The sequence below is a fragment of the Hemitrygon akajei genome, chromosome 15, assembly GCF_048418815.1.
Source record: "Hemitrygon akajei chromosome 15, sHemAka1.3, whole genome shotgun sequence".
In the NCBI taxonomy this organism is placed as follows: domain Eukaryota; kingdom Metazoa; phylum Chordata; class Chondrichthyes; order Myliobatiformes; family Dasyatidae; genus Hemitrygon; species Hemitrygon akajei.
The window spans coordinates 11,014,411-11,041,452 of record NC_133138.1 but is presented as its reverse complement, the minus strand read 5'-3'; the positions used below and the strand labels follow the sequence as shown (position 1 = coordinate 11,041,452).

Below are 27,042 nucleotides of genomic sequence, written 5' to 3'. Positions count from 1 at the left end.
ACATGAGACTCCACCTTCAGGGAACTATGCACTGTTATTCCTAGATCTCTCTGTTCCACTGCATTCCTCAATGCCCTACCATTTACCCTGTATGTTCTATTTGGATTATTCCTGCCAAAATGTAGAACCTCACACTTCTCAGCATTAAACTCCATCTGCCAACGTTCAGCCCATTCTTCTAACTGGCATAAATCTCCCTGCCCTGTATGTTCTATTTGGATTATTCCTGCCAAAATGTAGAACCTCACACTTCTCAGCATTAAACTCCATCTGCCAACGTTCAGCCCATTCTTCTAACTGGCATAAATCTCCCTGCAAGCTTTGAAAACCCACCTCATTATCCACAACACCTCCTACCTTAGTATCATCAGCATACTTACTAATCCAATTTACCACTCCATCATCCAGATCATTTATGTATATTACAAACAACATTGGGCCCAAAACAGATCCCTGAGGCACCCCACTAGTCACCGGCCTCCATCCCGATAAACAATTATCCACCACTACTCTCTGGCTTCTCCCATCTAGCCACTGTTGAATCCATTTTATTACTCCAGCATTAATACCTAACGACTGAACCTTCTTAACTAACCTTCCATGTGGAACTTTGTCAAAGGCCTTGCTGAAGTCCATATAGACTACATCCACTGTCTTACCCTCCTCAACATTCCTCGTAACTACTTCAAAAAATTCAATAAGGTTTGTCAAACATGACCTTCCACGCACAAATCCATGCTGGCTACTCCTAATCAGATCCTGTCTATCCAGATAATTATAAATACTATCTCTAAGAATACTTTCCATTAATTTACCCACCACTGATGTCAAACTGACAGGTCTATAATTGTCAGGCTTACTTCTAGAATCCTTTTTAAACAATGGAACCACATGAGCAATACGCCAATCCTCCGGCACAATCCCCGTTTCTAATGACATCCATCCATCCGTTCATCTGTCCATCCGTCCATCCGTGTTTTTTAAAATTCTGATTGTGTTCTTATTGGTTTTTTTTGTGCTGCATCAGATCCAAAGTGACAATTATTTTGTTCTCCTTTACACTTATGTACTGGAAATGACAATTTAAGCAATCTTGATAACAATTGGAGGAGACATTAGTTTTCCTTACCCTTACATCAAAAAAAATCTCCTTGCATAAAACTAAATGCCATTAGATCATATTAAACAAATTACTTCATGATTATTTAAGCTGATTCCAATTTGCAAATCCAGAATATTTTAAAAGCTGAATTCAAAATTTTGATTCTAGCATTTTGTGTGTATTTTTCAAAATTTGAAGTTGACTTGGTGGGATTTGAACTGGATTATTTGCCTATGTTTTAATTGTCATTTGCTAGAGAAGAGGGAGGATGGATTCTATATTAGTAAAAACATTGTGTTCTGCGTGAAAAGTATTTACTGAAAATGATTCCCATGCAGAGGTAATGTCTCTGGAATATTGCATTAGAGGAATCAGCTCTACAAGTTACCACAGTATTGTAGTACCATCAGAATATTTTGACTGCTTCAAATTCATTGAATTGTTTAAAAGTAAGGCAAGTTAGCATAAGCTAATTTGTTTAATTGTCTGCATTCTATTTAGTCTAATACGCAAGTGTGTGTTTGCTTAGAGATCAGTATATTTTGGAAAGTATTGATTTAAATTTTGAGGTAGTTTAAGAATGGCTAGACTGCATTGTTTACTTAATAATACATGGGAGAGTAGTTTAGCACTTACACACCAGAAACCATGGGAAATTAGTCAAAGATATGTATAGACGACAGATTTGATTTTTTTGAAAGAATAACTTATTGGGTTAGCTTAAAATGTTCACAGGATTGTGATATTTTTAGTGTTTATTTAATTTAAAAAATGCTTCTCTTCAAATTGAATAAATTGTATTGAGCGTTATTTCTTCCCAATAGAAAAGTTTATTTTCAGTGTAACAGTTCAGAATCATAGAAGCAATATATTATTAATACAAAAGTGCACATGTTAAAGCATCTTAAAAATGAACACCAAATTTAATGTACATAATTAATTTCAGGTCACTAGCTTTTCTTGTGTTTGTCTAAATCCAGTGCACGAGAGAGGAGAGCAGAGCAACTGCACTTGTTAATTCTGCAGTCAGTGGTTGATCTGTACTACTTCCAGTATTTTTTTAAGCATCTGTTTATTTTTCTCTTGGTAATATCCCTGTGTGTGACTTACTGAATTTGGGCCATCATTTCTTGTGTTGAATTACCATTTGTTGAAAAAAGCAGGGGTTTCTACAAGACAAGGCAAAACACTTACTTGTTTGGGCAACCTAATTTCTCAAGTTTAGTATTTTTTTTTTCATTTAATCTAGACATGGTTGGGAAAAGAGGTCAAGCCGTGGGTTGGAAGGGCGTGCCATCCTGCTTTGGAAAATTTAAATCATGGTCACAGCGTATTTGTCTTCTACATTGTATTGATGAGCTGCAGCTGCCAGATAGCAGTTGAAGTCTCAAGCTGGTATGCAGGCAAAATTGTCGACTTCAGAGCAATTTAACCGTGTTGTTTTTGAGTCTCTGGGATCACTTTCAGCAGGAAATGCACATGCCTTGCTCCTGGTGAGCAGAGAGCCAAGTTCAATGCTTGCTTTCACATTCAGAGAATGGAAGGGGAAAAACTGTAAAAGAGGAAGCTCAAGTCTGGAAAAGAAACAGAGGCAAACCGTGTTTCTGGCCTAAAGCAAGTTACTCAGTTGCAACAGTTTTGAAGTGAAATTTTATATTCACTTCAGTATTTTTTTTCCCAAACTATTTTTACTTGGACACTCTGTTTCGTCGTCTTAATTCAGCTGGGCTTAATACGGAGTTGTACTATAACAGCAATATTTGTTAACCAAGACCTATAGTACAGTCTGATCTTGGTGAGTTGCTGGTGTACTTCTACATTCATGAATGGAAGTTATTTCGGAGGAAAATGGTGCTTTAGATGAGAGTCCACTTTAGGTAAAGAAAATTTACACAAAGTCATCCAGCTAATGGTATGTTTTACTTTATAATTTTTCAGTCTTGTGTGTTGTTTGTAGCTGGAATTTTAATCAGATTCTTTCAGTAATTATTTACAGTTAACTTGAAAAATTCTGGTTTTGTTAAAATATTTAATGGATCCATTACTGATATATTCTTTTCTAAGATTGACTCCATTGCAGTGAGGATTTATTTTTAAGCATCTGTAACTTTTTATAACCGGAGATTGACTTTGATATTAAAAGAATCAAGGAATAAGGGATTAATGAGGGAAAATAGTGCTGAGGTAAAAGAACAACCGTGATCTTACTGAATGATGGAACACACAAGAGACTGAGTTGTCTACTCATGTTCTTAATTAGGATTTCTTTTTGAAGTCAGTACAAATTTTATGAACCTACATTTGTTACAGGAATTGCACCCAATGGTGTATTGCTTTTATTTGGGAACTTATTCAATGATTCACATGTGCTTTAAACATAAAGCCATATTCAGAGGTTAGGGTTCTTTTTGCAGAATCTGATTTTGAGTCATAGGTACAGAATTCTGGATAGATTTAGTAAACTGGTACATTAGTTAAAATGGTTTAAAACGGTATCTTTAATTTATGCACACAACTTGCCAGTCAGTGTTAGCAAAGCAGTAACAGAGTTGTTTGAAATGTTGATACTACCTTTATAAAGACATTTTATCATGAGAGAGAGAAGAGAAAATCTTTCATTGCAAGAATGTCCTTACCTGAATATTTTGCAGACTAATTATACTTAAAAGGGTACAGGAAAGGTTCACAGGTGTGATGCCTGGACCAGATAGAATGAGTTATTAGTAGAGATGGGATAGTCTGGGACTTTTCTTTGGAGTGCAAGAGGCTGAGAGTTGAACTTATAAAGATTTAAAAAATTATGAAGGGGATGGATGGGGTAGATAGTCTGTCTTTTCCTCAGGATAGCAAAGTTTAAACCAGAGGGCATAGGTTTAAGTTGAGAAGTGTAGGCTTAAAAGGGGATCTGAGGGGCACATTTTTTTTTCACATAGTGTGTCCATAAATGGATCTAACTGCCATAGGAGGTAGTAAAAGCAGGTACAACATTTAAAAGAGATTTGAACGGGTTTATGGATAGGACACAGAGAAAATGGACCAAATACTGGCAAATGGGTTAAGCATTAATGAGTTGGGCCAAAGGGCTAATTTCTGTGGCTATATAACTCAGAATCTATAAAATGAGCCAGCATTTCTTCATGGCTTCTCTGCTCTATGCCTAAACATCTTGCATTTAATCAGGGCATTTGGTGCATTCCTGACAAAGTTACAGTGCTCAAGTGCACTTGTTGGTTGTCTGAGTTGTGACAATTCATCTTCATGCCGGTGTTGCCTCTAACATAAATATGGATTATCTATATAACATGCAGGTAAACATCACATACATTTATTAATAAAATCTTTTCTGACAACTAATTCTCAGCAAAGCATTGTTAAAATGGACTTTTTCATGCTTATTCAGATTGGAAATATTAGGGAACTACAGAAAGTAAGGTCAGTCAAATTCCAAGAAAATTTTCAAATTTCCAATGAGATGAGAAATACAATGTTGTGTGGTTTAAGCATTGACATTTTCTCCCTAATACATCAATATGTGAATTTTCCATATATAGGGAGTCCCCATGTTATGAACGACCTGACTTACAGAAATCTGACTACGTATTGCACAATTTTGCCATATATTTTGAAGGAGTTTTCAAGCTACTATTTATAATAAAAATGTATTCATTAATGATACATTATATTCAGCTGAGTTGAGTTGGGGCTTCCGTTGCGTCCTAGTTGTCTAGATACGCAAGCCTGGGCAGTACTATATGGAGAGCAAGTTGTTACCCATAGAGCAAGCTTTCCCTCTCCACCCATCCGTTGAGCCCAAATAAATGGCAGACGCTGATATAGTTTGGTGCCAGCAGTGTTTTAGGAGTTGCCAGTTAGCATTGAACTACATGTAGGACTCCAACTCAAGAGTACATTATATTATTCATTATATATTTCATTAATTATGTGTACTGTTGGGATTTTATTCAGTAAAGTGAAGGAAGTGCCTGTAGAGCAGTACAATATAGATAGATACAGAAAATGAGCATTTCTGACTACGAAGAAATCGGCTTCAGGAACGGAACCTTTGCATAACTGGGTGTTGCCTATATCATGATAATGTTATGGGTGTCAACCATACTCCTTGCTGCTTTTTGTAAAATTTTGGTGCATTTCTGGGGTGCTATTTTGAGTTGAAGTGCCTAATTTCTAGTTAATTTTAGGGTGAATGCTCAACTTTCTATAACTAGGGATTTTGATCACCTCAAGTTAAAGGCTGACATTTCACTTGTTATTTACTGATAATAGGAAGTGAAATGTCATGCTAGGAAAATAGGAAATTGAAGACTTGCTTCCGCTGTTGCAAAAAAAATACATGAACAAGGAACTGCAAAGCAAGGTGAAAATATTTTAAACCACATTCATAAAATGGAGGTCACCCATTTTGAGGTAACAAAGTCTTGAGCTAGTTGTGCCACGACTGCTATAGAATACCACCTAGTGGTTGACTCTTTAATAGCATTAATAGAATCAGAATCGGGTTTATTATCACCGGTATATGACGTGAAATTTAACGCAGCAGTTCAATGCAATACATAATCTAGCAGAGAGAAAAAAAAATAAAATAAAAACAATAATAACAACAAGTCAATTACAGTATACATATATTGACTAGATTTAAAAAAACATTAAAAAAGACAAAAATACTGTATATTTTAAAAAAGAAAGTGAGGTAGTGTCCAAAGGTTCAATGTCCATTTAGGAATAGGATGGCAGAGGGGAAGAAGCTGTTCCTGAATTGCTGAGTGTGCGCATTCAGACTTCTGTACCTCTTACCTGATGGTAATAGTAAGAAAAGGGCATGCCCTGGCTGCTGGAGGTCCTTAATAATGAGGCACCACTCCCTGAAGATGTCCTGGGTACTTCGTAGGCTAGTGCCCAAGATGGAGCTGACTAGATTTACAAACTTCTGCAGCTTCTTTCGGTCCTGTGCAGTAGCCCCTCTATACCAGACAGTGATGCAGCCTGTCAGAATGCTCTCCACGGTACAACTATAGTATTGAGTTTCAATGATTTTTATGATTAACAATCCCAGTCATGACATTTGGAAGAAGAGATTTGATGTGACTATGTTCAAACTGCTTTGCAGATTCTACAGAAGCTAAGTGATTATTATTGTCACACATGGCAATAAAATTGCGCAATGTAATAGTTGTTAACATTGTTTCTAAGTTATCAAAGTCATGCTGGATAGGTTAGTTGGTCATTGTAAATTATTCCACAATTAGGTTTGGCTTCAAGGGCTGGAAAGCACTACTTCGTGCTTCATCACTAAAGAAAGATTGAATATTCCCAAGATACTTTTAGAAAAGAAGAACAATATTAGAAAAGGCCTGATATTAAATAATGGGATAAAGGAAGTAGAGAGAAAATGTTGCTTAGAAAATCAAGAAGTGGAATCGATGGGAGTTGTACATAAATTAATAATTGTGTATGGTGCAGCGTAAATCATGAAATTAGAAGTTCGTGTAACAAGATTAATGGAATAATTTACAAGAGAGTAAGACAACTTAATTATAATAGTTTATGAAGAGGATAAACTGAATTCTTTGTAATAGTTTGGAGGATGGAATATTCATGGACTTTTACGGTTTTATAAGTAACTATTGTGGAGGCACAAAGGAGGAAACAGCTATTTCAGATATTATATAATGAGGAGGCTTAATTGATGCTGTGGAAATCAAAGGGCCTTTATGAAACAGGGGTCAGAATATGATATAATTTTACATCAAAATCAGAAGTAATTTCTAACTGAAATCAGTTTCTCAAATCTGAATAAAACGAACTATAGGTGTATGAAGTGTTAGCTGGCTGCACTAGATTGGGGAAGCAACATTAAAAGGAATGCAGTTGCTCTGAATGACCTCTGAAAGCATCTAAAGATTTACTAACGCAATCACGAGGAAATCTGCAGATGCTGGAAATCCAAGCAACACACACAAAATGCTGGTGGAACGCAGCAGGCCAGGCAGCATCTATAGGAAGAAGTACAGTCGACGTTTCGGGCTGAGACCCTTCCTCAGGACTAACTTAAAGAAGAGATAGTAAGAGATTTGAAAGTAGTAGGGGGAGGGGGAGATCCAAAATGATAGGGGAAGACAGGAGGGGGTGGGGTGAAGCTAAGAGCTGGAAAGTTGACTGGCAAAAGGGATACACAGCTGGAGAAGGAAGAGGATCATTGGACGGGAGGTCTAGGGAGAAAGAAAGGGGGAGGGGAGCACCAGAGGGAGACGGAGAGCAGGCAGGGAGTGATTGTGAGAGGGACAGAGAGGGGAAAAAAGGGAGAAAAGAAGAAAAAAAGGATGAATGAATGAATAAATAAATAAGGGATGGGGTAAGAAGGGGAGGGGGGCATTAACGGAAATTAGAGAAATCAATGCTCATGCCATCAGGTTGGAGGCTACCTAGACGGAATATAAGGTGTTGTTCCTCCAACCTGAGTGTGGCTTCATCTTGACAGTAGAGGAGGCCATGGATAGACATATCAGAATGGGAATGGGACGTGGAATTAATATGTGTGGCCACTGGGAGATCCTGCTTTCTCTGGCGGACAGAGTGTAGGTGTTCAGCGAAACGGTCTCCCAGTCTGCGTCGGGTCTCACCAATATATAGAAGCCTGCACTGGGAGCACCGGATGCAGTATATTACACCAGCCAACTCACAGGTGAAGTGTCGCCTCACCTGGAAGGACTGTCTGGAGCCCTGAATGGTGGTGAGGGAGTAAGTGTAAGGGCAGGTGTAGCACTTGTTCTGCTTACAAGTATAAGTGCCGGGAGGGAGATCAATGGGAAGGGGTGGGAGAGACGAACGGACAAAGCAGAAAGGGGGGGAGGGAAAGATGTGCTTGGTGGTGGGATCCTGTTGGAGGTGGCAGAAGTTACGGAGAATTATATGTTGGACCCAGAGGTTGGTAGGGTGGTAGGTGAGGACAAGGGGAACCCTATCCCTAGTGGCGTGGCAGGCGTGGTGAGAGCAGATTTACTAAATGGTTTACGAGAAAATATATAAGATTAAAAGAAACAAGGTGAGTAGTTCTGCTGGAGCTATCAAGAGAAGTTATAGAAATATTAGATCGAAGAGTCTAATGTGAGATGTGTGCTTGATGACTTCAATACTTAATCATGGACAATGTAATATCTATCACTATTTGGACAGCTTTGTCTTTGCAGTGTTTCTAATAAACAGGCATGTTGCACTTATAGTCTCTGCATGTACAGTAAGCCTCAATTTCACAGCATGTCTTTGGGCAATTGTGTGACCAAAGAATCTTGTAATAGGCGATAAAAACACCAGAATGTGTAATCAATTACGGTAAATACATATGTTGCTGGGTGTGTGCTTTTAGGCTTCTGTACCTCCTTCCCAATGGTAATAATGAGAAGGGGTCACGTCCTGGGTGATTGGGGTCCTTAAAAATGGATGTCACCTTTCTGCGGCACTACTCCTTAAGGATGTCTCGGATACTAAGGAGGCTGATACCCAAGATGAAGCTGATTTAATTCTCCAACTTTCTGTAGCTTCTTTTGGTCTTGTACAGTAGCCCACCCACCCCGTCCCCCAATACCAGACAGTGATGCAGCCTGTCAGATATAACGATATATCTATAGATGCTTGCCAGTGTTTTGGGTGACAAACCAAATCTCTTCAAACTCCTAATGAAATATAGTCTCTGAGCGTCTAACCTTGTCCCAACATTTGATGCAGCCATAAGGCAAGACAGAGATCTTGACACCCAGGGATTTGAAATTGCTCATTCTCTCCATTTCTGATATCTCTATGAGGATTAGTTTGTGTTCCTTTATCTTATTCCTTCCGGAAGTTCACAGTCAGCTTTTTCATCATACTGACATTGAGTGCAAGGTTATTGCTGTTACACCACTAAACTAGTTAGTATATTTTGCTCCTGTACACCTTCCCAACTCCATCTGAGATTCTACCAACTATGAATCAGAATCAGGTTTATTATCACTGGCATGTGACATGAAATGTGTTAACTTAGTAGCAGCAGTTCAATGCAATACATAATATAGAAGAAAAAAATAATAAAGTAAATCTTACTCAGTTTACTTTATACAGTGTACGTGTATTGAATAGATTAAAATTGTGCAAAAAAACAGAAATACTATATATTTTTAAAAAAAGTGAGATAGTGTCCAAGGGTTCAATGTCCATTTAGGAATTGGTTGCCAGAGGGGAAGAAGCTGTTGTGTTCAGTTCTGGTCACCTCATTATAGGAAGGATGTGGAATCTATGGAGAGGGTGCAGAGGAGATTTACCAGGATGTTGCCTGGATTGGAGAACAAGTCATATGAAGCAAGGTTAGCAGAGCTGGGACTTTTCTCTTTGGAGCGTAGAAGAATGAGAGGGGACTTGATAGAGGTCTACAAGATTATGAGAGGCCTAGATAGGGTGGATAGTCAGTACCTGTTTCCCAGGGCACCAGTAGCAAACACCAGAGGGTATATGTAAAAAAATTAAGGGAGGGAAGTTGAGGGGAGACATCAAAGGTAAGTTTTTTAAACAGGGGGTTGTGAGTGCCTGGAATGACTTGCCAGTGATGGTGGTGGAGGCCAAAACATTAGGAGTATTTAAGAGCCTCTTGGACAAGCACATGGATGAAAGAAAAATGGAGGGTTATGGGGTAGTGTGGGTTTAGTACTTTTTTTAAATGATTATATGGGTCAGCACAACATGGAGGGCTGAAGGGCCTGTACTGTGCTGCTGTGTTCTATGGTTCTGTTCCTGAATCGCTGAGTGTGTGCCTTCAGGCTTCTGTACCTCCTACCTGATGGTAACAGTGAGAAAAGGGCATGCCCTGGGTGCTGGAGGTCCTAAATAATGGACACTGCCTTTCTGAGACACTGCTCCCTAAAGATGTCCTGGGTACCTTGTAGGTTAGTACCCAAGATGGAGCTGACTAAATTTACAACTCTCTCCAGCTTTTGGTCCTGTACAGTAGCCCCCTCATACCAGACAGTGATGCAGCCTGAAAGAATGCTCTCCATGGTACATCTATAGAAGTTCTTGAGTGTATTTGTTGACATACCAAATCTCTTCAAAATCCTAATAAAGTATAGTTGCTATCTTGCCTCTATTGTTGTATCATCAGCAAATTTATAGATGGCATTTGAGCTACACCAAGCTATACAGTCATGGGTATGGAGGGACTAGAGCAGTGGGATAAACACACCCCTCCCCACCCCCGAGGTGTGCCAGTGTTGATTGTCAGTGAGGAGGAGATGTTATTACCAATCCGCACAAAATGTGGTCTTCTGCTTAGGAAGTCAAATTGTCCAGGTGATCTAAGGCTGTATGAAGAGCCATTGAGATTGTGCCTGCCGTAGACCTATTGTAGTGATAGGCAAATTGCAGTGGGTCCAGGTCCTTGTTGAGGCAGGAGTTCACTCTAACCATGACCAACACCGCAAGGCATTTCAATACCATAGATGTGATTGCTACTGGACGATGGTCGTTAAGGCACCATTATAATTGTTGCCTTTTTGAAGCAGGTGGAAACTTCTGATTGTAGCAGTGAGAGGTTGAAATGTCCTTGAATACTTTCATCAGTTGATTGCCACAGATTTGAGAACCTTACCAGGTACTCCATTGGGGCATGCTTTAAGGTTCACCCTCCTTAAAGACAGTCTGATATCGACCTCTGAGACAGAGATCACAGGGTCACCAGGTGCAGCAAGGATCTTCACAGCTGTAGGTATGTTCTCCCTTTCAAAGCGGGCACAGAAGGCACTGAGTTCATCTGGTGGTGAAGCATTGGTGCCATTCATCCTATTGGGATTTGCTTTGTAGGAAGTAATGTCCTGAAAACTCTGCCAGAGTTGACGTGCATCCAATGTCGCCTCCAAATTTGCTCGGGATGTTTTTCTTCCTTCTTGAAATAGCCCTCTGCAAGTCATACCTGGTTTTCTTGTACAGACTTACCGTAGATTTCGCACTACAGAGCGCACCTGATTAAAAGCCGCTGGCTCTAATTTTAGAAAGAAAATCAATTTTGTACTTGTACAGGCCGCACCGGATTTTAGGCCGCACCGGATTTTCGGCCGCAGGTGTCCCACGTTGTAATATGAGATATTTACACAGAAAGATATTACACGTGAGGATTTTTTAACTTTTAATTAAATCCATATGGTAACATAAACAAATACATATTGCAAATGCTTTTTTTCGAACCGTGCCTGTAACGCGGCTACTTTTAATTATACTTACGTATCGGTAACACAAATTACGTTGCGTATACATTTTTACTGAACAACATTCCAATATCTCCTAACGACTGGTAAAAAATATATATACTGCAGCCTACCAGGAAAAGTTATTGATCGCCTTTAACTTAAAAGCAGCGTTCGCTCAGATCTAATGCCGCTCGCCCCCACCTTCCCGTTTATCGCAAACCGGTATTTCCCACAAGACGCGGCGAAACCGGGTGTGACATCATAGCATCCCGCGATGTAGTACAGAAAACAAATATAGTTAAAACACTTCTAACTTTAACTAGAAATTACTAACAAATGAATTACTAAGCGAAAATATTATAAACTAAATAACTGCCATAAAGGCAGCACAATGCTTTTCTTCGAGTGTTTTCCATGTTGATGAGGGTGAGTACAAATGACTGATTTACAATAATTTAATTGTGAAAGTGCGCTTGATTTATCGTACAATTTCATTGGACCTCTGTGAACTACTCATCAATTTTATTGGTCTGCTGTTACAAGGCAAAATGTTTTTGGCGGCATGAAAAAAAATCATGCATTAGCCGCACCGTAGTAAAGGCCGCAGTGTTCAAAGCTGTTCAAAATGTGGGAAAAAAGTAGCGGCTTATAATCCGACATCTACGGTATATGCCACTGAACTAGCCCGTAGCGGATGACAAACCTCCTGGTTCATTTACAACTTTTGGTTTGGGAATGTACAGTAAGTTTTCATAGGCACACACTCATCCATACAGGTTTTAATGAAGTTGGTAACACCTGTGGTATAGTCATCTAGATTTGTAGTGAATCGCTGAATACAGTCCAGCACACTGATTCAAAGCAGTCATGTAAGTGCTCCTGTGCTTTCCAGGTGATCAGACTTTCTGAAGTGAGAGCTTGGAATAGTATGGTAGGCATTCTTGGTGGTGTAATAGCAGTCCAGTGTATTGTTTCCTTTGGTACTACAAGTGATTTGTTGATGGTAATTATTTAGTGACTTTTTCAAGCTGGCCTGGTTAAAATTCCCCCAAAATGACGGTGAAGGTGCCAGGATGTGATGTTTCATGTATGTTGATCCCATTGCTCAGATGATCTAGAGCCTGTTTGACATTAGCCTGAGGTGGAATATACACTGCTACCAAAACGATCGCTGAAATCTCCTGCGGCAGCTAAGATCAACGACACTAATAGCAGAATTGGGACATCACTGATACATTTGTCACCAAGAGGAACTGATCACGAGGCATACATCTCCACCTCTGTTTTTGAAAGACTGGATGGTTTTATCCTATCGGTATATAGTGAACCCGTCAATCTGAATTGCTGGTCCGGTGCGGAAGGTGTTATCCAGGGTTCTGTGAAACAAAGGACACAAGTGATCATAATGCCCTCTGGTACAACACCCTAGCTCTGAAATCTTCAATTTTATTTACTAGAGACTGTATGTTTGCCAGCAAGATAGTTGTATTGGGAGTCGAAAACACACCTGTACCCCTGATCGGCAGCCACGTTTCCTTTGAGGAGTCCGACAAGAAGTACAGCCACAATTGGCGTTGTTTCCGGCGGTTTTAGGCAGCGATTGTTCAAATGCATTGGGGTGTTTTATTAACTGTACAGACCTTTGGAGTAGTTTGAATTCTCAGCTTTATCAGGCTGAAATTCAAATACTTAATCATATCCATCCAGCTGTGCTACATGAGATCCCCTTCAAGCTGCCCTGGAAGTAGATATTAAAGGTGGATGTATCCAATTCTGCAAACTTTGCTAAGTGAAGTATCTGGTACAAGAATGTATCAGAAGTCACAATATAATTTAACTTAGTTGTTTAAAGCACACAAAATTAATATATCATACTACTTTCAGTTTTTTGTTACTTAACAAAAAATAATGAACTGATCCAAGCTATCAACAGTTTGCACCAATAAAATAGAACTTAGTGTATGTGCACCCGATGTGTTCAGTCTCTACGTCTTGTCTGAGTTGTACTTAATGTTGTTAAACAACCTGATTTAGGGTGGATCTTATGTGCTCTTGGTCTTGCATTCAGTTCTGTATATCAGTTTCAGTGACATCTCTGTTCATTCTTCTGAACTCTATTTGTGGTTTGTGAATAGCTGAGACCAAGCACTGATTACTTTTGCTAATCTGAAATAGAGCTGTTTGTTCCAAATCTTTGCTTTCTGTTTGTTTAAACTGTCCCTTAGTCCATGCCAACATTTTGATCACAATGTGATGTATTCAAATCTTATTGACAATTCTCGTGCGTGGGACCTTATTGAAAGCTTTCTGAAAATCCAGTACACCATATCAGCTGGATCCCTCTGATCTATACTAATTGCAGATTTTAAAAAATCCAACAAAATAGTCAAATATGGTTTCACAAGTCCTTGGTAATTCTGTTCAGTCCTAATCTTTTTAAGCTGATCAGACACTTCAACAATTTTCTAGCTGAACACTGAGCCTTAGGTTCTCTACTTCTGGTAAGTTTTTTTTTGTTGTCTTCCTTAAAATTGTTCAATTTTTCCTCCATTTCCTTATTCCACATTCTGCCTCAGAATGTAAGGGATGCACATTTTTACGCCTTGTGATCCATTTGATTTCTTGCCTTTTTAAAAATCAATTTATTGATTGCTCTCTGCAGAGTCCTAAAGTGCTCCCAATCTTAAAGCTTGCTGCTTTTTTTTTTTGATAACATTACATTTCTCTTCAGTAAATGAAAATCGAAAAATTGCATATGCTGAAAATCTGAAATAAAATCAATGTTGGAAGCACTCAGTAGCATTTGTGGAAAGAAAAACTGAGTTAATGACACAGGTTGCAGGTGAAGAGACTCTTGTTAGCTTGTTCTAATCTGATCCTAATTAAATATTAAACCATTGCCCATCTTGTTTTTCTTTTTGGCTATCCTTGCTAAATGTAGAACATCCTTGAATATTCTGTTCCCTTGCAACAACATGTGAGATGGTTAGAATTGCTGCTGCCCATTGTTCTAATCCTGGTAGCAGTGTCTTCTTTTAAGCAACAGTAGCATTATGTACTTGAATTTTTCAATCCCAGTGTCAAGTCAAGTTTATTGTCATTTAAGTATACACACGCATATCACCAAACAAAACAGCATTTCTCCAGACCAGAAAGCACAGTAGTACACATCACACACGTATAACACACAATGACTGAAGAAAGTAGGAATTAGATCTAAAAATAAACCAAGTGCACAAGTTAAAATATTATAGGGTACATTACAAATCATCCGGTGTCACTTCAAATACTCTATGCGAGGTGTTCAGAACCCGAATGGCCTGAGGGAAGAAGATGCTTTCCATCTTAACCGTTCTTATCTTTATGCAACGGAGTCTCCTGCCTGATGATAGAATGTCAAAGAAATTACTTCCAAGTTTCAAATAATTTCAGGAGAGTTCCACTAATCTTTACAAAGTTATGGTGAAGCAGTATAATATGTGCTTTAGTAACTACTAAAATGCACTTTTATTAAAATGCCTTGAAAACCTGGCTGAGTGCTGCCATAACAACTTGTCACTAAACGTCAGCAAGACCAAGGAGCTGATTATTGACTTCAGGAATAGGAAACTGGAGGTGCTCATCAGGGGAATCAAAGGTGCAGAGCGTTGGCAACTTTAAATTGCCTGGTGTTATCATTTCAGAGGACTTGTCTTGGGCCCAGCACTTAAGTACAATTATGAAGAAAGCACAGCAACATCTCTACTTAGAAGTTTGCAAAGGTTCGGCATAACATCTAATACTTTGCCAAACTTCTATAGATGTGTAGTGGAGAATATGTTGACTGGTTGCATCACAGCCTTGTATGGAAACACCAATGCCCTTGAATTGAAAATCCTACAAAAAGAAGGGGATACAGTCCTGTCCAACAGGGGTGAAGCACTCTTGTCCATTGCATGAAGCACTATTGCAGGAAAGCAACATACATCATTGGGAATCCCCACCACCCAGCTCATGCTCTCTTTGCACTGCCGTCATCAGGAAGAAGAATGTAGGAACCTCAGGACTCTCACTATCAGATTCAGGAAAAGTAATAACTGCTTATCCATCAGACTCTTGAACCAGTGGGAATAACTTCATTCAGCTTCACTCGCCCCATCACTGAACTATTCTCACAACCTTTGGACTCACTTTCATGTAATTTTCTTGATATTTATTGGTTATTTATTTTTTATTATTTCTCTTTTGTATTTGTACAGTTTGGTGCCTTTTAGGCATTGGTTTGTCTACCCTATTGGATGCATTATTTCATTGGTTCTTTTATGATTCTTGGATTTATTGAATATGCCAGCTAGAAAATGAATCTTGGGGTTATACATGGTGACAAATATGTACTTTGATAATAAATTTACTTTGAACTTCTTAATATTGATAATATTGTAGAGTTGTAGATCTTGGAATAATGGAATTTGACCTATAAAGCTATATGTTCATCATTTCGATTTGACTTGCAATTGTTAGAATAACACAGTTCATTATATACCAAACACTTAATTAAGTCATAAGCTTTTATTTTGGATTCAGAACATGATCACTTACATCTCATGCTTTCCATTCACACATTGCTGAATCTCTTGCTCTTTGTTCTTGCCATTCATAGAATTCATTCTATTTTAAGACTTTTTGTATCATACAATTTATAGTAATTATGATTATAGGGTAAACTACTTTTATTTTGCACCTGGTTTGGAAGTTGAGTCATGTTTTTATATTGAGAGCAATTGCTTCCTTTGAACATATTTTTGCACTAATTAAATTTCATGGTATTTAATGCAGATATTTTAATATCTGCATGTAATAGCAATAAGTTCATCACTAAAATATTGCCAAATGTTCAGGATCTGATTTCAACAAAACTGTTGTAAGATGAAGCTGAGACAGACTGTGCAGTGTCCTACTTTCCTGCAGTCCTTACACAGAAAAGAGGATAGCCATCTGAACGATGATGTGACCTGCAATTAGCTGTGCTTTTCATACAGTCTTTTCCAATATTTTTATTAGTTTCTACTTAGAAGAGTACAGAGTACAAGAAAGTATATATAAAAGGTCAAAAAAGATGAAAAAAACCACCAACTACATTATATCTGTTCATAATAACAATCTCATTACCCTGTATTCATGTAAGTTAATCAAGTTATATTGCATTATACTAATTTATTACAAAAAAATCTAACCCCTACCAAGACCAAAGCTGTTTAATAAGGAGAAAAGGTAAAATACCTTCTCATATAATAAAAAATTAATATAGCCAACATCTGAGTTTAAATAACGAATTGAAGGTTTTGAAAATAATTCAGAAAAGGTCCCCACCATGTTTGAAAGTCTTGATGAGATTCAGAAATTGAACAACAAATCTTCTCTAAATCTAAACATGGCATAATGTTGCATAACCATTGAGCATGAGTAGCAGGAAAAACATCTTTCCATTTAAACAAAAGCGCCCTCCTAGCTATAAAAGAGCTAAAGGCCAAAATATGTAAATCAGATGCCTTCAGCTTAATATCTTGTCCTGCAACAATACCAAATAGGGCTGTCAGAGGGTTAGGCTTAAAATTGGCTTTAAAAAGTAAGGAAACAGTTTGAAAAACTTCCTTCCAATATTTTTCAAGATTCGGACAAGTCCAAAAACATATAAATTAATGAAGCTTCTCCATTATTACATCTGTTACAGTAGGGAGATATATCCGAATAAAAACAAGATAGCTTAAAATTAGTCATATGAGCTCTATGTACCTCCTTAAATTCTATGAGGGAATGACGAGCACATAGCAATGAAGCGTTACCCAGTTTAAATATTAATTCCAAGTTTCCTCAGATATTGCCTCATTGCTGTAAATCTTGTTCCCAGAGATTCTTAATTTTGTCTAAAGGAACATTCCTCATCTCCAGTAACGTACCAAAAATATTAGATATTGAACCATTATGAAAAGGTGTCAAACTAAAAATTACATCTAGTAAGTTCTTATCTGAACTTATAGGAAATGTACAGAATTGAGAACTTAAAAAGTCTCTGATTTGTAAATATCTAAAAAAATGAGTTTTGGGTAAGCTATATTTAGCTGACAATTGCTCAAATGAAAAAAGGTTTCCTCCAACCAACAGATCCCAAAAACATTTAATACTGATCCTCTCCCATTCTTCAAAAACTAAATCAGTCATGGAGGGTTTAAAAAAATTAGAATAAATGGGATTTGAAAGGGAAAATCTCAATAAACCAAAGTGTTTTCTAAATTGTATCCAGATCCTCAGAGTATGTTTAACTATTAAATTATCAGTTAGTTTACTTACAGATAAAGGGAGGATCCAAGAAGAGAAGTAATAGAACATTTATTAACAGAGTTAGCTTCTAAAGAGACCCATACCGGACAGTCTACACGATTAACATAATATAGCCAAAACGTAAGAAATTGTATATTAACTGCCCAGTAATAAAACCTAAAATTAGGTAAGGCTAAACCAGACTTTTTAGATTTTTGAAGATGAACTTTATTTAAACGAGGATGTTTATCAAAAAAGGATTTAGGAATAAAAATGGGTAAGGCCTGAAAAAGATATATACATTCAGGTAGAATATTCATTATAATAGAATTAATTCATCCAATCAACGATATTGAACGAGGTGACCAATTTAATGGTATCCTTTTTACATGATTCAATAAATTAAGAAAGTTTTCTTTAAACAGGTGTTTGTAATTTTTAGTGACTGTTACACCCAAATAAGTAAATTGATTCCTTACAACTTTAAAAGGGAGATTAGTATTAATCGATACCAAATTATTTAAAGGAAATAATTCACTCTTATGTAGGTTCAATTTATATCCTGAAAACTGGCTAAAACAGGAGAGTAAAGAAAGTAGGCCAGGTAATGAGGTTTCAACATTAGGGATAAACAGCAATATATTATCAGCGTAAAGTGAAATTTTGTGAGTAATGCCTCTCCTTAAAATACCACAGATATCATTAGATTCTCGAAAAGCTATGGTAAGGGGTTCTAAAGCTAGATCAAAGAGCAAAGGGCTCAATGGACAACCTTGTCTAGTTCCACGATGAAGTTTAAATGGTTTGGAATTTTGAAAATTAGTAAGAACCTGAGCAGAAGGAAACAGATAAAGTAATTTAATCCATTGAATAAAATCTGGTCCAAAATCTAAAGTTTTAAATAAGTAATTCTATTCAACCCAATCAAAAGGCCTTCTCAGCATCTATGGATATCACACATTCCGATATTTCCTGGGAGGGAGAGTAAATAACATGTAATACATGGCTTATATTAAAATGGAAATGTTGGTTTTTAATAAATCCAGTCTGATCATCAGAAATAATAGAAGGTAGAATATTTTCAATCATCTGAGCCAGAACTTTAGAAAGGATATTAGTATCAACATTGATTAATGAAATTGGCCTAATGAAGTGCATTCAGTTGGGTCCTTGTTCTTCTATAGGATAAGCAAAATAGAGGCTTCATAGAAAGATTGAGGCAAACTACCCAATTTGAAAGAATCCAAAAAGACTAAGTGTAACTGAGGTATAATTAATGAAGAAAAAGCCTTATAAAATTCTTCAGAAAATCCATCTGGACCCAGAGCCTTCCCAAAGTGTAATGAACGTATAGCCTCGGCAGTTTCCTCACAAGAAATGGGTTGATCCATCTGATAACAATTATCTGCAAAAAAGTGCAGGGATATTTAATTGATCTAGAAAATTATTCATTACAGTATTATCTTTAGGGGAATCAGAACTATGAAGTTTAGAATAGATTTCTCTGAAGGTATCATTTCTTTCAGAGTGATCAGTTGTCCTATCACTATTAGTTTTGAAAATTTCTTTAATTTGTCGTTTAACTACAGAAGTTTTTAATTGGTTGGCTAATATTTTGCCTGATTTATCTCCATAAATGTAAAATTGAGTTTTATCTTTAAGAAGTTGGATATGTTATCAGAAAATCATATTTAGTTTTAAATTCAACATGTCTTTTATTTAAAACAGATTCTGGACCTATAGCATATTTTGGATCTAATTGTTGCAGCTGATTGGCTAATTCAATTCTTTCTTTATTAGCTTTATTCTTAACACTCGCAGTATAAGACATAATTTGTCCTCTAATATAGGCCTTGAAAGTATCCCATACAATAAGATTAGAAGTCTCTTCCTTTTTATTCTCTTCAAAAAACAAAATAATATGCCTCTCTAGAAATTTTAAAAATTTCTTATCAGATAACAAAGTTGTATTAAAACGCCAGAACCTGTTTGTTTGAGGAAGACCAGGGAGATTTAAAGATAGAAATACAGGAGAATCATCTGAAACAGCAATTTCTTTATATTCATAGGAACGAACTGATGAAATCATTTGACTATCAATAAAAAAAATCAATCCTGGAATATGTATGATGGACATGGGAAAAAAAAACAAGTACTCCCTATCTAAAGGATGTGAGAAACACCAAATATCAACAATACCATATTTCAATAAAAAAGATTGAATAAACAAAGCTGATTTATTAAGAGATGCTGGTTTAGAAGATGATCGGTTTAAAATTGGGTCTAGCCAGCAGTTAAAATCTCCCCCCATCACGAAAGAATAAAGACTCAGATCTGGTAAAAACGAAAAAACAAAACACTCAAAGAATCCTGGATCATCTACATTTGGGGCATCATACACATTAGCAAATACTATTAATTTATTATCTAGTTTTCCTGAAACTATAGATAGTCCCCGAGTTATGAACGTCTGACTTACGGACAGTTTGTACTTACGAACCAAGGAAGGAGAGCGCCGTCCACCATTTTGTCGGATTGTGATGCGGTCCGCCATTTTAAGTTGTTGCCATTGACACTGTGTTGAGTGTGTAACTTTGTATTTGGCTTAAATTTTTCTGAGCAAGATTCACCCTGACACTGCCCCCCCCCCGTTACGGTTGGCTGGTGGCGCAGTGAGATCAGTGCCGGGCTCGAGAACGAAGGTTCCCGAGTTTGATCCAGTGACAGACCGCTGTTGAGCGTGCCAGGTTGACATCGATCCAGTGACTCCCGTACCATCCGTGCCGGGTTGATGCCGAGTTTGCAACTCGACCTTGTAAAAAAAAACACTGCCACCTCCTGTTTAAATTCCCATGTGGAATATTGTGGAGGATCAAATACCCAAACCCAGCATAGCCTCCACTTGTTCCATTTAACCCCTCTCAGTGCGGTGGTCCTTAGGGCCCGGGGAATTCAGTGCGGTGGTCCTTAGGACCCAGTGGACCTCGGGAGCCAGCAGAGCTCGGGACTCGCTGCCCGCAGTGTTTCTGTTCCATTGACGGGAAGCGATCACAATTGAAAATAAAGTGGAAATAATAAAGCATTTGGAAAGAGGTGAAACGTCATTGGTCATTGGAAAAGTTTTAGGCTACAGTTGGTCAACGATCGGAACAAGTTCAAAGGATTAAGTATAAAGTGAGAATAATGGAGCATGTGAAAAGCCCTGCCCCGATGAAAGCTATAATTATTACTAAGCAATGCAGTGGGTTAATTATTGAAATACATACGTTTCTTAAGTGTTTTATATGCATAGAAAGGTAAAATATATTCTATATGCTAAGACAAATATTTGACTAACTGACGCTAAATAATACTGGATGTACTTGTTTCGATTTACGTACAAATCTGACTTAAAGATGGACTGAGGAATGGAACTCGTTCGTAACCCAGGGACAGCCTGTATAACAAAACCTCCATTAGTATCAGACACTACTTTATGTTGGACAAAGGAAAGTGTATTATTATCTATAAGAATTGAAACTCCTCTAGATTTGGCCTGAAAAGACGAATGAAAACAAATTCCGTTCCAATGGCTAAAAAAAGTAGATTATCACATTTGTGTATGTGAGTTTCTTGTAACAAAAAATAGGGGTCTTAAATTTCCTAATACAAGCAAAAATCTTACTATGTTTAACAGGGTGAGCTAACCTTTTCATGTTAAAACTGAGTAAGTTAATAGTTTGGTCCATTTTTAATATTATTTAAAGGAAGGGTTAAAATGTAAGCTAAAACCAATCCATAAACCTTGAGAAATGGTAACCAAGCAACAAGTTGGCTAAAAAAAAATGGAAAACAGCTTCTGAGAAAAAAAACCATACCCCCTGCACACCCCCCAAAGACAGAAAACCGACCAATAGAAAGCTGGCATCTACAACTAAGGACATCCCCCCCCAAAAAGCCTGGAGATTGCTCCAATTAGTTTCAAGGTTATTTATATTCCAACCCAGACTAAACAATATCCAAACAAGAAATTCAATTCTCGTAAATCAAAAAAAAGTATTAAAAAATACAAAAGGAAATTAGTTACAAAGGTTTACCAAAAGTAACAGATACAATTATTCATACAGAAAGACATTAAACATTTAATCTTATATCTTCATGAATAAAACAGGCTAAGCAGTTAGTTTTCAAATTTTAAAAATCTTTATGCTTCAGCATTCAAACAAAACCATTTGAAGGATCCATCTTTAATGAGATTTTCAGTCAAACTGGCTAGCCAAGGGACGGGTTAAAATCCTTGTTAAAAAAAATTCTAACAAAGCTTGTTTAAATTTAGCACATTCCTGCAAAACATCAGGTGAATAGTCTTCGAGAATCTTAATATTCCACCCTATAACGAATCATGTCCCTTCGACCGGATTTGCGAATTAAGTTTCTTATTTAATCTTGTATCTTTATGTAAGGACAAACCAAACAGCTTGCTTTTGTATTTTAAAAACCTTTGTGCTTCAGCAGTCGAACAAAACTACCGTAGATTTCGCACTACAGAGCGCACCTGATTAAAAGCCGCTGGCTCTAATTTTAGAAATAAAATCAATTTTGTACTTGTACAAGCCGCACCGGATTTTAGGCCGCACCGGATTTTCGGCCGCAGGTGTCCCACGTTGTAATATGAGATATTTACACAGAAAGATATTACACGTGAGGATTTTTTAACTTTTAATTAAATCCATATGGTAACATAAACAAATACATATTGCAAATGCTTTTTTTCGAACCGTGCCTGTAACGCGGCTACTTTTAAATATACGTTGCGTATACTTTTTTACTGAACAACATTCCAATATCTCCTAACGACTGGTAAAAAATATATATACTGCAGCCTACCAGGAAAAGTTATTGATCGCCTTTAACTTAAAAGCAGCGTTTTGGCTCCGCCGCTCGCCCCCCGCCTTCCCGTTTATCGCAAACCGGTATTTCCCACAAGACGCGGCGAAACCGGGTGTGATGTCATAGCATCCCGGGATGTAGTACAGAAAACAAATATAGTTAAAACACTTCTAACTTTAACTAACAAATGAATTACTAAGCGAAAATATTATAAACTAAATAACTGCCATAAAGGCAGCACAATGCTTTTCTTCGAGTGTTTTCCATGTTGATGAGGGTGAGTACAAATGACTGATTTACAATAATTTAATTGTGAAAGTGCGCTTGATTTATCGTACAATTTCATTGGACCTCTGTGAACTACTCATCAATTTTATTGGTCTACTGTTACGAGGCAAAATGTTTTTGGCGGCATGAAAAAAAATCATGCATTAGCCGCACCGTAGTAAAGGCTGCAGTGTTCAAAGCTGTTCAAAATGTGGGAAAAAAGTAGCGGCTTATAATCCGACATCTACGGTATTCGAAAGATCCATTTTTAAGTGTGATTCTGAGTCAAGCTGGGTAGCGAAGGGAGGGCTTGATACCCTTGTTAAAGAACTTGGACATAACTTCTTTGAATTTAGCACATTCCTGCATAACCTCAGGTGAGTAATCTTCAACAGTTCTAGTCTTGCAGCCATGATAGTCAATCATGCCTCTTCGACAAGATTCGCATATTAACAGTTCCTTTGTTTTAAATTCATGAAAACAACTTATCGCTGAACTTAGTATATCTCTGTTAGGAGGGCGAAACACGGAGACCTGTGAACTCGATCAATCATAGGCAAAGACGCCAAAATTTCCGGAAATAATTCTTGCAGAAAGTTTGCAAAGAATTCCATAGGATGATTACCTTTGGTTAATTTTTCGAGACCCTGAACCCATAGATTGTTCCTTCTACTTATATTTTCTATGTTGATAATCTTCTGTCTTAACTTTTCGTTGGACTTCGATTGCTTTTCACAAAACTTTTACAATTCTTCCATTTCCATTTCCAGAGGTGACAAAATTGCTTCAATATTTTTTAAAGAGCAAACACGAGGAAATCTGCAGATGCCGAAAATTCAAACAACACACACAAAATACTGGTAGAACACAGCAGGCCAAGCAGCATCTATAAGGAGAAGCACTGTCGACATTTCGGGCTGAGACCTTTCATCAGGACGATACTGCTTGGCCTGCTGTGTTCTACCAGCATTTTGTGTGTGTTGTTTCAATATTTTTTAATATGTTTATCGTGTTCATTAAAAGTTTGCTGAATAGAATCCAATTTACCATCTATTTGTTCAAATTCAGAGCTGAATTGTTGAAACTTCTCAGAGGCTTTTTGTGTATGATTTTGCAGCAAATCCATAATAGAATCCAAAGAAGCAGGGGAATCATCCTTTTTAGTACCTCTGCCACCCCTTAATGTAGCCATATTGGAAAAAATATCACACTTCAAAAAGAAGTTTCAAGACAGGTTGGAAATAGTAAGATAATTAGAGTTGGAGCAACGGCAGATTGCTGTTACTCCATCAACCACCACCAGGAAATCTCTACAGTCAAATAACCAATGCTACTTCATAGGAACATATCAAATAAAGCCATATTGACAGTATATGGATATGTAGGAGAAACAAATAAAAGCCTAATCAGAAGTTTTATTTTTAAAGAGGGCTGTAAAGGTGAAGGGAAGAGAATGCTGAGAGGTTTAGACTTTCAACACAGAGGTCTAACCCTCAATATAGCTGCCCCTCAGGGCTGTGTCCTAAGCCCCTCCTTTACTCTCTGTATACCCATGACTGTGTCACCACCCACAGCTCCAATCTGCTAAATAAATTAGCTGATGGCATTAATTGGCATAATCTCAAATAATAACTAGGCAGCCTACAGAAAGGAAGTCATCACCCTGGCACAGTGGTGTCAAGAAAACAACTTCTCCCTCAGTGTCACAAAAACGAAGGAGCTGGTTATGGACTACAGGAGGAATGGAGACAAGCTAACCTCTATTGACATAAATGGATCTGGGGTTGAGAGGGTGAACAGCTTCAAGTTCCTTGGCAAACACATCACTGAGGATCTCACTTGGTCTGTACATACCCGCTGTGTGGTGAAAAAAGCACAACAGCGCCTTTTTTCACCTCAGATGGTTGAAGAAGTTTGGTATGAAGCTCCCAAATCCTAAGAACTTTCTACAGGAGCATTCTGACTGGCTGCATCACTGCCTGGTATGGAAGCTGTACTTCCCTCAATCGCAGGACTCTGCAGAGAGTGCTGCAGACAGCCCAACGCATCTGTAGATGTGAACTTCCCACAATTCAGGACCTTTACTAAGACGGGTGTGTAAAAAGGGCCCAAAGGATCATTGGGGACTCAAGTCACCCCAACCACAAACTGTTCCAGCTGCTACGATCTGGGAAACGGTACTGCAGCATAAAAGCCAGGGCCAACAGGCTTCAGGACGGCTTCTTCTACTAGGCCATCAGACTGCTTAATGCATGCTGATACAGTGTATTTCTATATTATAGAGTATGTACAACAGGACAGTCAATATATTACAAATTACTATAAATTGCAAGTTGCACATTAAGACGGAGACGTAACCTGAAGATTTTTTACTCATGTATATGAAGGATGTAAGTAATTCAATTCAAGTATCTCATTTTTGATTTGCACGTTTTAACCTCAGAGTTAACATTATCTTCATCCATATTAGATGCCAGCTTTTTAAGTTTATCTTGGATCCATGTAAAGAATCATTAACTGAAATGTTGATTCTGCTGTCCTACTGAGTACTTCTAGCACTCTGTTCATATTTCAGATTTGCAGTATCTGTTGTTTTCTTTCTAATTGTTCCAGCACATTTAAATCTTTCCCTCTCTTTTTCTGCATCCAGACATTCTTGCATCTCCTTCTACATCAGTTCTAGGCAGAAGGTCTGTGAATAACAGGCCTTCACCATTTTCACAGCCAGCTCTACCACCACTTGTGTTATTCATTTTGGTCTCTACCACAAATGTTCCCTTTGTTCTCTCTTGCTTTTGCCTGTTTGCTGTTTAAAATGTTTAATTTATAACTTGACTGTCCTGATGAACAGTTGTCAGCCTGTTTTTTTTTTCTCCTCCCACCCCATGCACAAATGATGTCCAATATACTGAGTATCTCATACTTTCTGTTTTAAGGGCTGGGCTGCAAAGCATGTTTTAAACTTGAGTAGGAGCCAAAGGCTAGAATTGCAAGAGTGCAGAGGTTGAGAATTATGAAGAAGACCAATGCAAACCTTTTCAATAGGGGTAAAAAATTGTTTCATTGCTCTTGAGTGATGTACTGCACTTTAAGCCAGCTATTTATAGTATATTTTCCAGACAAATTTTGCTGATTATTGTGCCAGCTTACAGAATGTCTATTGAATTTTAACATGTTTGTTTAGTGAATAAGTTAGTTATTGTAACATCTTATTCATTTGTTGCTTCGTGTCAGATGAAGGTTTTGAGTGGATTTAGTACTAATACAAAAGAATATTAATAAAAAAATCATGATCTTTGATAGCTGAAGTGTAAAAATTTGCCTTTTGATAGGATGTTGGCTTCTCATCTGTGAAAAATTTTGCTCCTCCTCGTTGTAATAAGAGCACCTGCATGAAAGCAACATGATATTAGTAAACACGAGGAAATCTGCAGATGCTGGAAATTCAAACAACACACACAAAATGCTGGTGGAACACAGCAGGCCAGGCAGCATCTATAGGGAGAAGCACTGTCGGCGTTTCGGACCGAGACCCTTCGTCAGGACTAACTGAAAGGAAAGATACTAAGAGATTTAAAAGTAGGAGGGGGTCGACAGTGCTTCTCCCTATAGATGCTGCCTGGCCTGCTGTGTTCCACCAGCATTTTGTGTGTGTTGTTATGATATTAGTAATGTCAGTAAGATTACTAAAAAACCCTGTAAATCTAGAAATGTGATTTACTGTTTTGTAGCTGTCAATTCTCAACATTTTCAATCACTTGTCATTTTTGTGAACTTGTATTCTGTGTTGAGAGAGTGTATGCAGAAGTGGTAGTTTCTCCAGACACCAAGTTTAGGCTCTTGTGTGACATAAAGTGGTAAATACAGGTTAACAGCAGTTGAGTACAGTAGAATATTTTCCAGCCAGCAGATGGAGTGTAGTCTAGAAACCAGCATTGTTATTAACCTAGGGCAAGATATTTGGTCTCACTTTTGTAAATAGAGATTTTGTTGGGTTTGTATTTATGATTGGGTTTGTATTTATGATTGTATTCTTGTATTAAGATGGAAAACTAAAACATTCAACGAGTACACAAATATTATGCAGTGGTTTCCAGCTAATTGGGCCATCGGTTAATCGGGGCAGCCGCATATTTTGGGACAATTCTTAACAAAAATTAATTGAGAACATTGCTGAGATTCCCTTCATTTATTTGGGACCCTATTCCACTTAATTGGGACAGGAGACTGTTGCCAAACAGATTCTAACTGGTGTCAGTCGTGTGTACTTGTGTGGCATTT

The 27,042-nt window shown here is 37.7% G+C and overlaps 1 protein-coding gene across 10 annotated transcripts in view; it reads left to right on the top strand.

Moving 5' to 3' along the window:
• LOC140739160 (rap guanine nucleotide exchange factor 6-like) overlaps nucleotides 1-27,042 on the top strand; it is a 374,285-nt gene that overhangs the window by 129,958 nt on the left and 217,285 nt on the right. Inside the window, exon 1 of one of the 10 annotated variants that reach the window (XM_073067169.1) lies at nucleotides 2,911-3,014. The exons of the other annotated variants lie outside the window; for them this stretch is intronic. The gene's annotated coding sequence lies outside the window, so the exon portion shown is untranslated. Of the gene's footprint in view, nucleotides 1-2,910; nucleotides 3,015-27,042 lie in introns of those variants that run through there. 10 annotated transcript variants of the gene reach the window in all.